Raw genomic sequence first — 13,150 nt, 5'->3', positions numbered from 1 at the left:
CTACAGAGGGTCAAAATTGGTAAGGGGCTTCACATACTGGGGAAGGTTGGATGCTGTTTTAACCTATGCAAACTGAGTGTAGGATCCATGCAGATCAGTGGCTTTCAACCCTTATAGCCCCAATACACCACTCAAAAAATGCCAATTCTTAGCATTTATTCATTGCTTGACGATGGGCAAATAAAAGAGATCTCTTGTTGCAACAAACTCAGAAAGACCACAACAGGTCAGACCGTTTTTGGCACCATGGACTCCTATTTGAAATGCCTGGGTATATCTTCTAAATCAGGTGAAGGTATTTGCTCATCTCACGGTGCTGCTCTTACACAGCACCCTTAAAAGGGTCTCATGTCACCACAGGGTGCTGCTGCACCCTGGTTGAGAATCACTAGCACAGACAATTTCCTTAATAATGAAGCAGTATTATTAATTGAAAAGTTCTGTTATTTCTGAAAGTCATTTAAAATGTACACCTAAAATCTATTACTCTGATTTTTTTCCATGAGTAAGGGGCTTCTTTACATACAGAAGTGTACTGGCATAATTATACTGGTGAAAGTCCCTATGCGGACACATTTACTGTGCAAAGCAAGTACTTTTTCTGGTTTAGTTTATGCCATTTTGGAAGTGGTACAAAAGAAACTAGAAAAAGGGCACTCTTATTTTGGAACACCAGCACCCAGCTACAGCATTTTACCGGTATAATTATGCTGGTAAATTTTCCATGTAGCCAAGTCCAAAATCAAAAGAACCAAGAGGAGACTCGACTGTAGAGAATGCAATCCTTCTACTTCCAATTTTCCACCAGAATTCACAAATTGAACACCACTGCAGAGAAAATGTGCATTTCATACTGAGGAAAGGAACTACACTTGAGAGAAAACCACTATGATTTTCACATACAATCATCAACTGCTGATAACTGCTATTCACTGCTGAAACGTCAATTGATTTTCTATGAAGGCACTGTTCTGAAACTTGACATTTGTTTCACAAGATGCAAAGCAACCTGCAATGTCCCTCTTCAAGGTTTGGCATGAATGCAGACAGCAAGTGCAGACAGCTCCACATCAAGATTTCTCCCCAGCTCGCAGGAATTAGAAATAGTGCAGTGGGGAGCGTATGCTGAGCCCTCTAAAAGAAACACGCAGTTCCTTGTTGCAGCTTCTGCCCAGCTCGAAAGGCAATCATAGAATCACAGAAAATGAGGCTGGACAGGAGCTGAGGAGGTCACATCTAGTCCAGCCCCCTGCTCCAAGCAGGATCAGCCCCAACTACATCATCCCAGCCAAGGCTTTGTGTAGCCAGGTCTTCAAAACCTCCAAGGATGGAGCATTCACCACCTCTCTAGGTAACCTGTTCCAGTGCTTTACCACCCTCCGAGTAAGAAAGTTCTTCCTAATATTCAACCTAGACTTCCCTCGCTGCAACTTGAGCCCATTGGTCCTTGTTCTGTCACCTGCCCCCACTGAGAACAGCCTTGCTCCAACTCCATCCAGTTGTCTATCTTGGCTTGAAGGACGGTGATGTAAAGACAAGAAAATGGAGTGACAGAGAGAGTATACATGGGAGGAACCCTTTTTTTTTTTTTTTGAACTTCAAACAACAATCTATGGAGATGTAATCCAAAACGTGACATTAAACTGCACTGAAAAATCCTAAACCACCGGATGGAAATCTCATTTAGCATTCATGCTTTTCTTTCAGGAGACGGTGCAAGCTCCACATTGTGCATTTAAGGTCTAATCTGCCATTGATATGCTTTGCTAACTCTGCTCTATCCCCAACTATTACACACACATTGATGACAGAGCATATGCTTCTGCTGTCAGTCTTACAAAAGATTTTGTTTGACACATGGACATCCATACACAGGCAGAAGAAACAAGCTATTCAAAGGTCATGCTTTACCTATGGAATTACATAACCCTTTAAATTTGAGAGGCAAGAATTCATGTGTGATATCTTTTATTGGACCAGCAGCATGGTTGGGATAGAGACAGCCTTCCTCGGCCTGTAGATTTTCCATTGTAAGCAGTACATTTCTCTCCCGGATTTTGGTAGTGCTGAAGGGATGTTGTGATGGTTGAATCTTTTTTTAAAAACCCCATTAAGTAACCCTGATAATATAAAACCATTTTCCTCTGACCTATGTATCATACAGTCATACAGAATCGTGTTAGTCATTTCTAGTCGATACAGTCTTAATTAGCACAAAATGGTCGTTAAAGAATTACTAACTCAGTAAGGGCCACTGCTGAGATCTGTTATTTGCCGATCGGTGACAGCATTCTTGGCACTGTGCAACGGCACAGTCCTTTCCCCCAACAGGATTATCATCCACAACACAACAGAGAGCAGCCATAGTTAGCTGAATTAAGGTGCAAACGTTCCTGGTTTTAATCCTCTTTTATAGAGAGAGGATTAGTGGTTATGCTGGACTACCACCAAAAAGTACAATAGAAGTGTTTTAAGGGGGGATCTAAATGAGGGGGGTGGCAGCCTGGCACACCATGCCTGTGTCTAGCCTAGGATTTAAGAGTGCAAATTTACCGTGCGAGCGTGAAGGTCTGGCATATGAGGCCCCCTGCCTTCAACATGCACTAAACTGGCTGAGTGAAAGCCTAGGCTTCACAACAGTAATTCAGGGATGTCGAACGTACGGCCAGATTCAGTCCACAGAACTGTTCCACCCAGGCTGTCAGTAGTCCAGTAGGCTACCAGAAGATGGGGGGCAGGATTAGTGGGGTATCACCTGCTATGGATTTCAGGGTCCACGGGCCAGCGTGGCTGTCAGCAGCAAGGGGGCAAGTGAGAGCTAGGAGCAAGGGCTACCACCGCCCAACCTGCACCACTGCCGCCTGACCCCTGCTTCTGCACAGCTGCTGCCACCCCTGGACCCACACTGCTGCCACCAGACCTGCCATAGCTGGTCCCATGGTCTGTACCCAGCCTGGGGAAGAGTTCAACACCCGTGCTCAAACTCAAGCAATTTAACATGTTAAAGACAGCAGGCATCACCTACATTAGACGATTGTACCGACATGCTTCCTTCACACCTAGACTCTGTCAACCCACAGGCTCTAAACCAGTTCAGCTGTTCAGTCGGCATGATACGGTCACCGTGATAGTCATAATCCCTGCAACCACTAGAGAGGCATGACAAACCAACAAGTTACAGGGAGGTAAAAGGCGGTGAAGATTTACTGCATATCAGCTGCTCCATGCTAACTGCCCTGCATACATTCTTACCCCCCGGTAAGCTGAACAGGAGTCACTTAGCCCTCCTTCATTTAACCTCCTCCTACATCAGGAGGTAGGGGTATGCACATGGCCAGTTATGGCAGCACAGGTGATGTGATAAATTCCAGCCCTCTTTAATCTCCCAGTAACCAGTTTATTTGCCCATACCCCCAAATGCCTCATGCAGGTATGTTTTACTCCACACTGGAGCTACACCTTACAACTGAAGGAAGCCCTGTATCAACTTTGGACTGCATCAGCATAGTTAAGCAGTATAATTTGTATCCACAGTCATCATCTAATCTAGGACTTGGAAGTAGCGAGCAACAGTTCCAGCCACAGGAGCAACTACAAGGATGACGGAGTGAAGGCAGTACACACCAGCTGGAAAAGTTGTTACTAGACGCATTAGGGAAACAATAAGCTGTTCATTTTCCTTCATACCTGCCCCCCCCCGCCTTGCTTCTGTTCCTCCCCCCATGCCGAAGCCTTCAAACTGCCTGCTTTCAAGGTAGCTAGACCCCAGGGACTATCTAGGAGAGGAAAAGGGGAAAAATGTATGTGCTGTTTCTAGGCAAATGAACACAAACCAGGATCCCAGGTAAGGATATCTTCAAAAACAAGCAAACTAATTACACATACTTCATAAAGAAGGTAAGATTTCAAAACAGATTCTAGGATTAAGTCAACATATCCCTAGGGTGTTGTTTTGTGTTGGGACAGGATTGACTGGGTAGCGAAGAGGTTGGACAATGGATTTGCATAGGATGCTTGGGACAAGGCTGTTCCCAGGCAGGGGGCTGGCCTGGATGACCGGTGGAGGTCCCTTCCAGCCCTGCTTCTTCCAATTCTATCAGAACAAGACAGGAGGAAAAAAGAGAGCTGTGGGTTTGTTGTACAAAATCTATCGGGCAAGGGTTTTTTCTGGTGATCTCACATGACATCACGCCGTCCCTGCGGGTTCAGACTGCGGTGCAGCTCAGTCACTTGTCAGCAAAAACTAAAAAGAAAACCTTCTGCTTCTGAACACGAGAAAGGAGAGGCAGGGCAGGTACCTTCCAGACAACTTCCTGTAGTTCAAGAGCAGCAAGGCTCACTGGGAAAGTGGGTCAGCTAAGCTCCTTCAAAGATGTGGGGAAGAGAGGCTACAAGCTGCTTCTCTAAAGATGACGGCAGGCATCCTGGGCAAGCCAGGCTTCTGCCAAGTTCACAGCTTTACATCCTGCAAGGTTAGAGCTGAGCTTGCTAGTAAAACTGGCGCCTGCAGCTCCTCTAAAAGATTCACCAGCTTTCACTGCAAGCAAAATGTCACAAGGGTAAAAAGATGCAGAAGTTGAAGCAGTGCAAGTACTTCATGTAAACAATGGCTCGGCCATTTTCTGTTTTCTTCCAGGACAGACAAAGATTTGGTGAATGGGGCTGCCCTTCTACCGGGGCTTGAATTAAACTGAATCATGCAACAATTTCACATACGCACGCAAATCACACCAGATTTAAAAGCTGCTGAAAGAATCTGTTTAAAAGAGGCATAGTTATAAATAACATCAAATTTCTATTAATATTATTTTTATGAAGCATGGTTATTTCAGCTTTGTCTCTGTGTTGGGACGGAAGGGACACAATTCTGGTAGGAGTTTAGAGAGTACTACACTACCAGGGGTTGAAACTTTCCTTGATCCTAAAACATTTGGGGATAACCCAGTTGTACTAATGCTGTTAGACTGCAGAGTTGTTGGCTGTACTTGTGTTGGTCTAAGGACATAGGCAGACAAAGTTATTTGGGTAAATGTGATATCTTTTATTGGACCAGCTAAACAGATTTCAGACCCACTCAGTCACCACCCAATTGGGTCTTTTCTTGGTTCAAGGATGGCTACCATGAGAGGTAAGTCTTTACCATGAAAAAGCATGCCAGGTATTCATATGCTAGAATTATCCAGATGCGAAATATAGCAGCAAATAATTTGTATTATCATTTCTTCCTACCCCCCTGAGAACAAGCTACATCTGTTCCATATTATAAGGGTAAAAGCCATAAAAATTTACTTTCCAGGGAATCCAAGTTGTAGTCGTATTGGTCTAGAGGCAAAAGGAATCCGAACTCATGGTAGAGGTGATATCTTTTATTATTTGCAAAAATCTAGTTGGCCTCTACCATGAGTTTGGATTCCTTTCCAGGGAAAACACCTATCTGGTTAACTAATCAGCAAATTGCCATGTACACTTATGATACTGTAGAAAAAAAACTGTTGGTGAGGGGGAAAAGGGGCAACACAACACACTTTATTTGCCCAGGGCAAGTAGGCTGACTGGGGCTTAAAACATACTGGAGGATAGTGAGAGGGGAGTATCTAAACGAGGTTTCCTTCAAGAAAAGGAGCTAGAAGGTAGCTGGTGATACAAAACTAAGGGGAGCAGAATATTTATACTCCGTTCCCAAATAAAGATGATGCAATATAAAGTGAAGCATCACTTCAGAGGCGTAGCTTTTGAATGGATTTTAACATAGACTAATTAGCGTTGGGGAAGCACATAAGCCATAATGGAGTCTGATCAACAATACCATTATGCAACAAGGGGAGGGAACAAAGTACTGATAACTCTTCTAGACTGTACTTCTCATTCCATAAAGGTGCAAGGCGGAACATACTCCACAGCTGGACAAATTTAGGATGGAACATACGTTTAATTAATGCATTTGAAAATAGATACATTTTGGGACCATGTTCAAAAACTGTACAATACACTGAAAAGTTGGCCCCCAAGCCTTTCACAATCCTTAGTTTTTAGGTACATGAGTTTCTTGCTATTTACATGTCTCAGTAGGCACAAGCAAAAAACCAGCACGTTTCTTGTACATACAATCCTCATTAGAAACAAGGTGATCAAGACCCAAAAAATCATTTCAAATGAGGAAGCAGGACTTGTGAGCCTTGCAGCGAGCAGAGCAGAATGCACTCACCAGTGTCTCTGCTTCTTACTGAGTGTACACCTGTTTTTATACTTCAGTACACAGACTCGTGCTCCATTACTAATAGAAGGGGGAATTATGCTTAAGAAAGGAACTAAATATGAATGCTAGAACAAAACCCAGGAAAAGCTGACTTAGCACTCTTACACAGTACGAGCACACATCCCATGCCCACCTTCATGCATTCAGGCTTCATTATTACAGGAAATATTCCTCATTTCACAAACATACAAGCCCAATGAGTTAAGCCCTACCACATCTTACATGAAAATACAAAAAAACCCCAATGTTTCAATCCCAGGGTCGGCAAAGTCTGTCAATGCTGGGGACTATTTCCTGAAGTTTGACAGAAGGCCCCTCTATAGTAGATGTAAATCAGTTTTGCAGAAAAAAGATCCTTTCCAAAATCTGCAGCTATTTATATTAAAATTATGGGCCAGTACATGCATAGTTAAAAGGCATACTATATCCAAGAAGTGAAATCAAATCACTTTATGCAGATATGAAGATCCAGTCTCCAAAAAAAAAAAAGGGGGGGGGCAATGAATTCTCTGCAGATGGAGACAGAATGCATGCTGTTATCTCATTAGTGGACTGTTGCCAAAATTGTTTGTGGAAAAAGTGTTTTATATGGTCTGCTGATGGGCAGGGCAGTAATTTGCAGCAGGAGGGGAAGACTGTCCTTGAATAAAAGAAGGTGTGAATGCATGGGAGTGGGCTGGAGGCAGGATGAGCCGAATTAAATAGGAGCAGAGGGAAGAAAAACCTACAGGAGCAAGGAAAAAGCAGTTATGCACTAATCCCCGAAGGTAAGGAAGGGGAGGTTAAAATTGATGTGGAAGCTCAAGGGACACCAATGAAAAAACATCAAATTGGGGTGTTCAAGAGCGCGAGCAGACAGAAAGGAATGTGGAAAATGCTTTCCTAAGAACTATACAAACATGTATTTGCATCTGGATATTTCTGCCCTTCACATAAAAGCCCCACACAAATCCTATACAAAAATTCAAGAACCGGAAACCCAGGTGTAAAAGAGAAAATGCACCGGAAAACAAAAGCATTTTCTCACCAAACTTGGAATTTTAGGAGACAAAAAAGATAGTCTGAAAAAAAACAGGTATGTCTAAAACTAAGATCAGATTGCTAAGATGTCCCAGGGAAGATATAATCCAAATGCCTGCATCTGAGGAAGCGGAGAGATAGCTGAAGCATGGGTGGAAGAGACAGGTAAAGTCACATGGAAATGGACTGAGAACTAATTGCATGGGTGTTAAAGAAGACTGCAACTCAAACCTGTAAACTTGCAGTTGAACATGTCTTATTTTCTATTACTTGAATACTGTGGTGATGTACACCTTTTTTTTATTATATTAGACTGTCCTAGAAAGCTAGAGTTAATAACGGGAGGCTTGCCATTAAGGATAACTGACACACAATTACACACCCAAGGTAAAAGGCTAAAGGACAAGGTGAGATGAGAATCTAGGAATTCTGGAAGAACTTAAATTGGTATTTTATGAGAGCAGATGTGTCCAAGGGTCATGAAAAGGACGGGTTAAATCCCCTGGAAAAGCCCACAAAAATAAGGTATGAAACACCTCCTGGTGCACAAAAATCTACCCATCACTTCCGCAGTTCCCGGGTCTTTGAAAATCTATGGAAAAACGTTTCATCCAGCAACACAGCCCTTCACGAGGAAGATGAGCTTGTGGTACAGAGACTAAATTAACCTGGCACAAGTGCAAACCTCGCACTGCTTACACTGCTGTGCAACTGGCTGTAAACAATTCTAATTTTAGGCAAATATATTTAACTGCTATTTCCTGAACAGCTAATGAAGTTGACCGTGGGGTAGCTAAGAGAGCCGCAGCAAATCTTTGACTCTAGGGTCTAAGTTACTTCTCCATTTACAAAAATTAACAAAACAAAACAAAAAAACCCTAAGCCATCACCTACACAGAATAAATAGTGCTAAACATACCGAAGATCCAAAGCAAGACCAAAGAGCAGATTTTCAAAATTTATTTAAAATGATGCCAAGAAAGTAGCTGCTGAACATGCAGCAAGTTTAGGGATCTGGAAGAAGACACAATGAGAAAACTATCTTGTTCTCAGGCCTCATCCCAGATCCAGGGCCCAAGTTTAGATAAAACCAGTACTGGACATTTTAAAGAACTGGATGATTATTAATAACTAAGTTATTTACTGGAGAAAGCAAATCAATTTTTTTCAAGTTGTAGTATTTTTTTGGTTCCTTGGTTTTTAAAAAAAAATCTTTAGAAATAGTATCAAGGAAGGTAAGCAAGTCTCAAGGCCATATCAAAAACTCACCTCACACAGAGTATCACCAGCAACAATGAGTCTTTGCTGCCTCATGCTGCCATGTGTCCAAATCTACATTTAACTACTTTAGTAAAAAAGGGAACAGGAACACCGCAGAGTCACTCAACTCCATCTCTTTTTTCAACCGCTTTATTAAGGGAGGAGATTAAAAAAAAAATGTATATTTTTGAGAGAGAGCATGAAAACACTCCTTGCTGGACAGAAGGGTAAGTGAGAGACAGGTAAGAACTGGTGGAAATATTTCAGATTGTTACCGAGTGCAAGGACGCATCCTAAGAAAGTGTGAACACAAGCAATATTTACAGTTTGAGCTGTTTTAAGGGCTTGCATTCAAGCTCCTACACTTTGAAGTCATTCATAGTTTTCCAAAACTTTCCCTTATGGAATTGAAATTTGCCAGACACTATTTCTGCACAATGGTAATTTAATTTTTTTTTTAAATGGACAGTGGGATAATACCCCAAAAAGCCTTCGAATGACTGAAAAATTTTAAAAACTGTAACTGTTTTAAAGAGCTCTAGCCACAGATGACACTTGGTGGGGCACAGAGGGGCACGTGGCTCCCCAAGACTGGCCACGTCGTCAAAGCTGCCGCTGGCTTCTGCAGGTGGTTCCTGCCCCGCCTTGCCACCAACAGCTGTGGGCGGTCCCCGCTTGCCACCATGGTGGCCCCGCAATCGCGGGAGGTACCAGTCATTCATGGCTCTAGCACCAAAATGTTCAGAGTCTCGAAGTGTAGACATGTGTTAGTGTGAAGACCTGCCTCCAAGAGGACACTTAGGAAAGGGAGGGAGGCTTAGGTTGGGTATTAGGAAAAACTCTCTCACTAGGAGGGTGGTGAAGCACTGGAACGGGTTACCTGGAGAGGTGGTGGATTCTCCATCTTTGGAGGTTTTTAAGGCCCAGCTAGATAAAGCTTTGGCTAGGATGATGTAGTTGGGGCTGGTCCTGCTTTGAGCAGGGGGTTGGACTAGATGGGACCTCCCAAGGTCCCTTCCAATCCTCATTTTCTCTGAAAGTCAAGAAAATTTAGCCAGGTATGATATAAAAATGCATCAGTTCCCTTAGTTTAAACCCAAAGGCAGGCACTCATTCAGAAGCAAAATACCCTGAGTCCACTGTAGTTGGATTCTCCCAAGGACAGGCTTACACTGCAAACTCTTGCTGACGAACTGCAGCTCCCAACTGGCAAACCTGTGCATGACTGACTTTGCTGGTGTGGTTCATTTTGCTTGTGGGCAAAACAGTAAGTCATCCTGACAAGAGCACAGATCTAAAATAATAAGGTACCCACTTTACATGCACCTCGCCAAGGGCTGTTCTATGGACAAAGCCCTCTTAGCAGGGAATGGGCCTAAGGCCACATCACCTACGAGAGATCATCCACTCAGCAGCGCTTTCGCTTCACACCTCGTGCTAAGACACTTAATTTAGCAGAACAGCAATATTCTCAGCATTCATGCAACACTGCAAGCAAAGCAGGTATGTAGTACATGCATGTGCAATAACCCAGCTACATACAGAGGGCAAAAAACCTTAGGAAATATTTATAACCAATAAATGGTACTTCAAACTGCAAAAGCCATGCCTCATTCCCTGTGAATCACAGACATTTCATAAAAGGTGAATGCTATTCCAAATACATGAGGCTGCTTGCACCCTCATAAAGCACATGCTAAACAAAGTAGGGCTCTTATCGTCTTGCCTTATTCATGGTAAAGGTAATGGATTTGAAGGAGCCCTCGCCTCATCCACCACACGCTTTGCATAGGCACGTGTGGGCTCTAGTGCAAACTGCTTTATGCAGCTATACAAGATACGTCATCAATGTGTCTAATGCTGCGGGAGGGGGGGAGAACTACCTAATTATTTGAAAAACAGAACGCAATCATATAATTAGGGGTAGCATCACAACGCATGTGCACAAAGGCCAGCAGTAAAGCTCTGGGGGCAACTCTAATTTTGACATTTGCTGACTTTTGACAGCTCCACTGTGCAAGCTTAGTAAAGTTGGGGGTGAAGGAGATCTCGAGTCAAATGGGATTATTTCCCAGCATCAGGCCCTGAAAAATAAATCAATATAAAGTTTTTTAAAAGTGAGCAAGTCTCACGCCGGGGCAATATGCTTGAAAACAAGTGCACTTGCTGAAGTACTAGCTGACGTAAGGGTGAGAAGAATCACCCGTGATGTCAGATAGGAAATGCTAAGAACCATATGACCCCACACAGCCACCACAGTAACTAAAACACCCTCCTTGTGCTGAAAACTGGGGAGAAGCGAGAATAAGGCCACATTCCTCCAGTTGTTTGCAACACTAGTAAGTCTGTCATAATTAAATAAAAACCGAACTTCAAGACCCAAGGAAAATGAGAGTCAGACATGCCAGAACCAAGAGAGGAGGGCACAATGGATGAAGCAAAAAGAAAGAGAGATTAAAAGATTAGAACATGTGAAAATAACAAACAGTCTCCCCATGTTCTGAACAGGAAATTGCGAGTAGTTATTTGAAAAAAAGAGAGATCTTAGACAAATTAAAACTTTGGAGTGGAGCATTTTTTTCTGCAATTGTTATTTGTACTGACATATATGTAGGAGTCCCAATTATGGACCAGGCCCCACTGTGCTGGGGGGGCTGTACAAACTCAGGGGAAAAAATGAAGGAACTCAAGTTCCCCTTTGAATACAAGAAAACTCTGGTTGATCAGCAACCTTTAAGCTATCTTCTCTGTCCCAGCAATGCCCAGCTCCACCAGACAGATTGACCAGCTCTAAAACAAACCGCTGAACCCCCAAAATATCATCTGCATCGTCTTTACCTAAGCTGTTTGGGTTGCAGGAACCACATGCTGAACTTCCAAAAGGTGGGAAAGGAGGAGACACTTGCAAAGCAACCTGCCCCTGATGGCAGACACCCACGCTAGCCCAGGCCACATGTATGTGGTAGGAGAGGGCACTAGGTATTTACCCACCCACACTCCCTCTGCTCGGTGCCAGCTCCACTCGGAGCGCATGGGGATTTCAGTAATATCTGTGGTGTCTGCCACCGCAAGCTGCAACACCCAGGTGCTCAGTCGACGCAACCCACATGCTTCAGCCCCTGCCTGGCTCCAAAACTACTTGCATGGGGGTCAGCCAGGCCCTGTTCTCAGGGAAGACAAGGCAGCAGCCCCCTGCCCTCTCCCTGAGCCTGGATTAAGGGGCCACACACATCTCCTGCCCTGCCCCTTACTGCAGATCAAGAGAGCATGCACCTTTCCTACCCCCAACACCTTTTATCCCAGATCGGGGGGGCACCCCCGCCTTACCCTGAATCAGGGGGTCAGACATATCCCCTGCCCTCCCCTGTATCCTGGATCAAGGGGCTACACACTTGCCTTACCCTGCATCCAGAGGCCACGCACGTCCCCCGCCTCACCCCGGATCCGGGGGGCAGAGACCTCTCCCCCCCACTCTGCATTGGGGGGCCATGTGCCCCCCACCTCACCCCAGACCCAGGGGCCACACACTTCCCCCCACTCTGCATCGGGGGGCCACATCCCCCCGCCTCACCGCGGATCCGGGGGCCAAGCACCTCTCCCCCACCCCGCATCAGGGGGACACCCGCCGCCTCACCCCAGGCCCAGGGGCCACGCACCTCTCCCCCACTCTGCATCGGGGGCCACAGGTCTCCCCGCCCGCCCCCCCTCGGACCCAGAGGCCCCGCACCTCTCCCTCCCACCCCGCATCAGGGGGACACTCCCCCTCACCCCAGACTGCATCGCCCCCCCCGACTGTCCCCCGGATCAGGGGGTCACACGCCCGCGGCGCGAGGCCGGGCCCGCTCCCCCCCACCCCGGTGCGGGCCAGGCCGGGCCGGGCCTGGCGCGGCCTCTCCAGGCGGGCCGGGCCGGGCCGAGCCGGTCCGGGTGCGGGGCTGGCGGCGCGGGGAGCCTGGGCCGGCGGGGCCCGCGTTGCTGCGGCTGCGCCGGGGCTGGAGGAGCTGGGAGATTGCGCGGTAGGACACTCACCTCAGAGCGGCTGCGCTGCAGCGGGCCTGCGCCGTGCGGCCGGGCCGGGCCGGGGAGGAGGAGGGAGGGAGGGAAGGAGGGAGGAGGCCGCGAGGCCGGGGCAGCGCGAGGGCCGGGGGCCGCAGCGGGGGACGCGGCGCCGCGAGCCCTCAGCCGCCGCCGCCGCCGCAATGGCGAGCGCCGAGCGGGAGAGGCGGGGACCAGCGGCCGCGGCGGGAGGAGGCCGGGGGGGGGAGGGCGGGAGGGGGAAGGGAGGGCGACGCACGGCGTCAGGGCCCGCGCCGCCGCCATCATGGGGGGGGCCCGGCCCTTGCCGCCGCCGCCGCCATGTTGGGGAGGTCGCGGCCTGCGGGCGGGGAGCCCACGGGACTTGGGGGACGCACCTACGGGGTTTAGGCACGAGCCGTTTCCACCAGCAAACCCACGGGATTTAGGTGCACGCAGCTCCTCGCGTGGCACCTACGGGCTTTAGGTGTGCACTGGTCCCAGCAGGCATGCTTTCTCCACTTAAAACCTACAGGCTTTAGATGCACTCAGCTCCTCGCATGGCACCTATGGGCCTTAGGCCTGCGTGGCTCCCATTGT

At 46.7% G+C, this 13,150-nt stretch overlaps 1 protein-coding gene across 3 annotated transcripts in view; it reads right to left on the bottom strand.

The window, feature by feature from the left end:
- NRF1 (nuclear respiratory factor 1) overlaps positions 1–12,792 on the bottom strand; it is an 89,658-nt gene extending 76,866 nt beyond the window's left edge. For 2 of the 3 annotated variants that reach the window (XM_090041490.1, XM_090041492.1), the window contains exon 1: positions 12,566–12,705. The gene's annotated coding sequence lies outside the window, so the exon portion shown is untranslated. Of the gene's footprint in view, positions 1–12,565 lie in introns of all 3 variants that reach the window. The other variant, XM_090041493.1, reaches the window with a different exon arrangement.
- Between the last annotated feature and the right edge of the window lie 358 nt (positions 12,793–13,150).

Source organism: Crocodylus siamensis, chromosome 4 (genome assembly GCF_052110815.1).
Source record: "Crocodylus siamensis isolate JL-2025a chromosome 4, ASM5211081v1, whole genome shotgun sequence".
Classification (NCBI taxonomy): domain Eukaryota; kingdom Metazoa; phylum Chordata; order Crocodylia; family Crocodylidae; genus Crocodylus; species Crocodylus siamensis.
The sequence above is the reverse complement of the archived record's forward strand: the minus strand, read 5'-3'. Positions and strand labels throughout refer to the sequence as shown.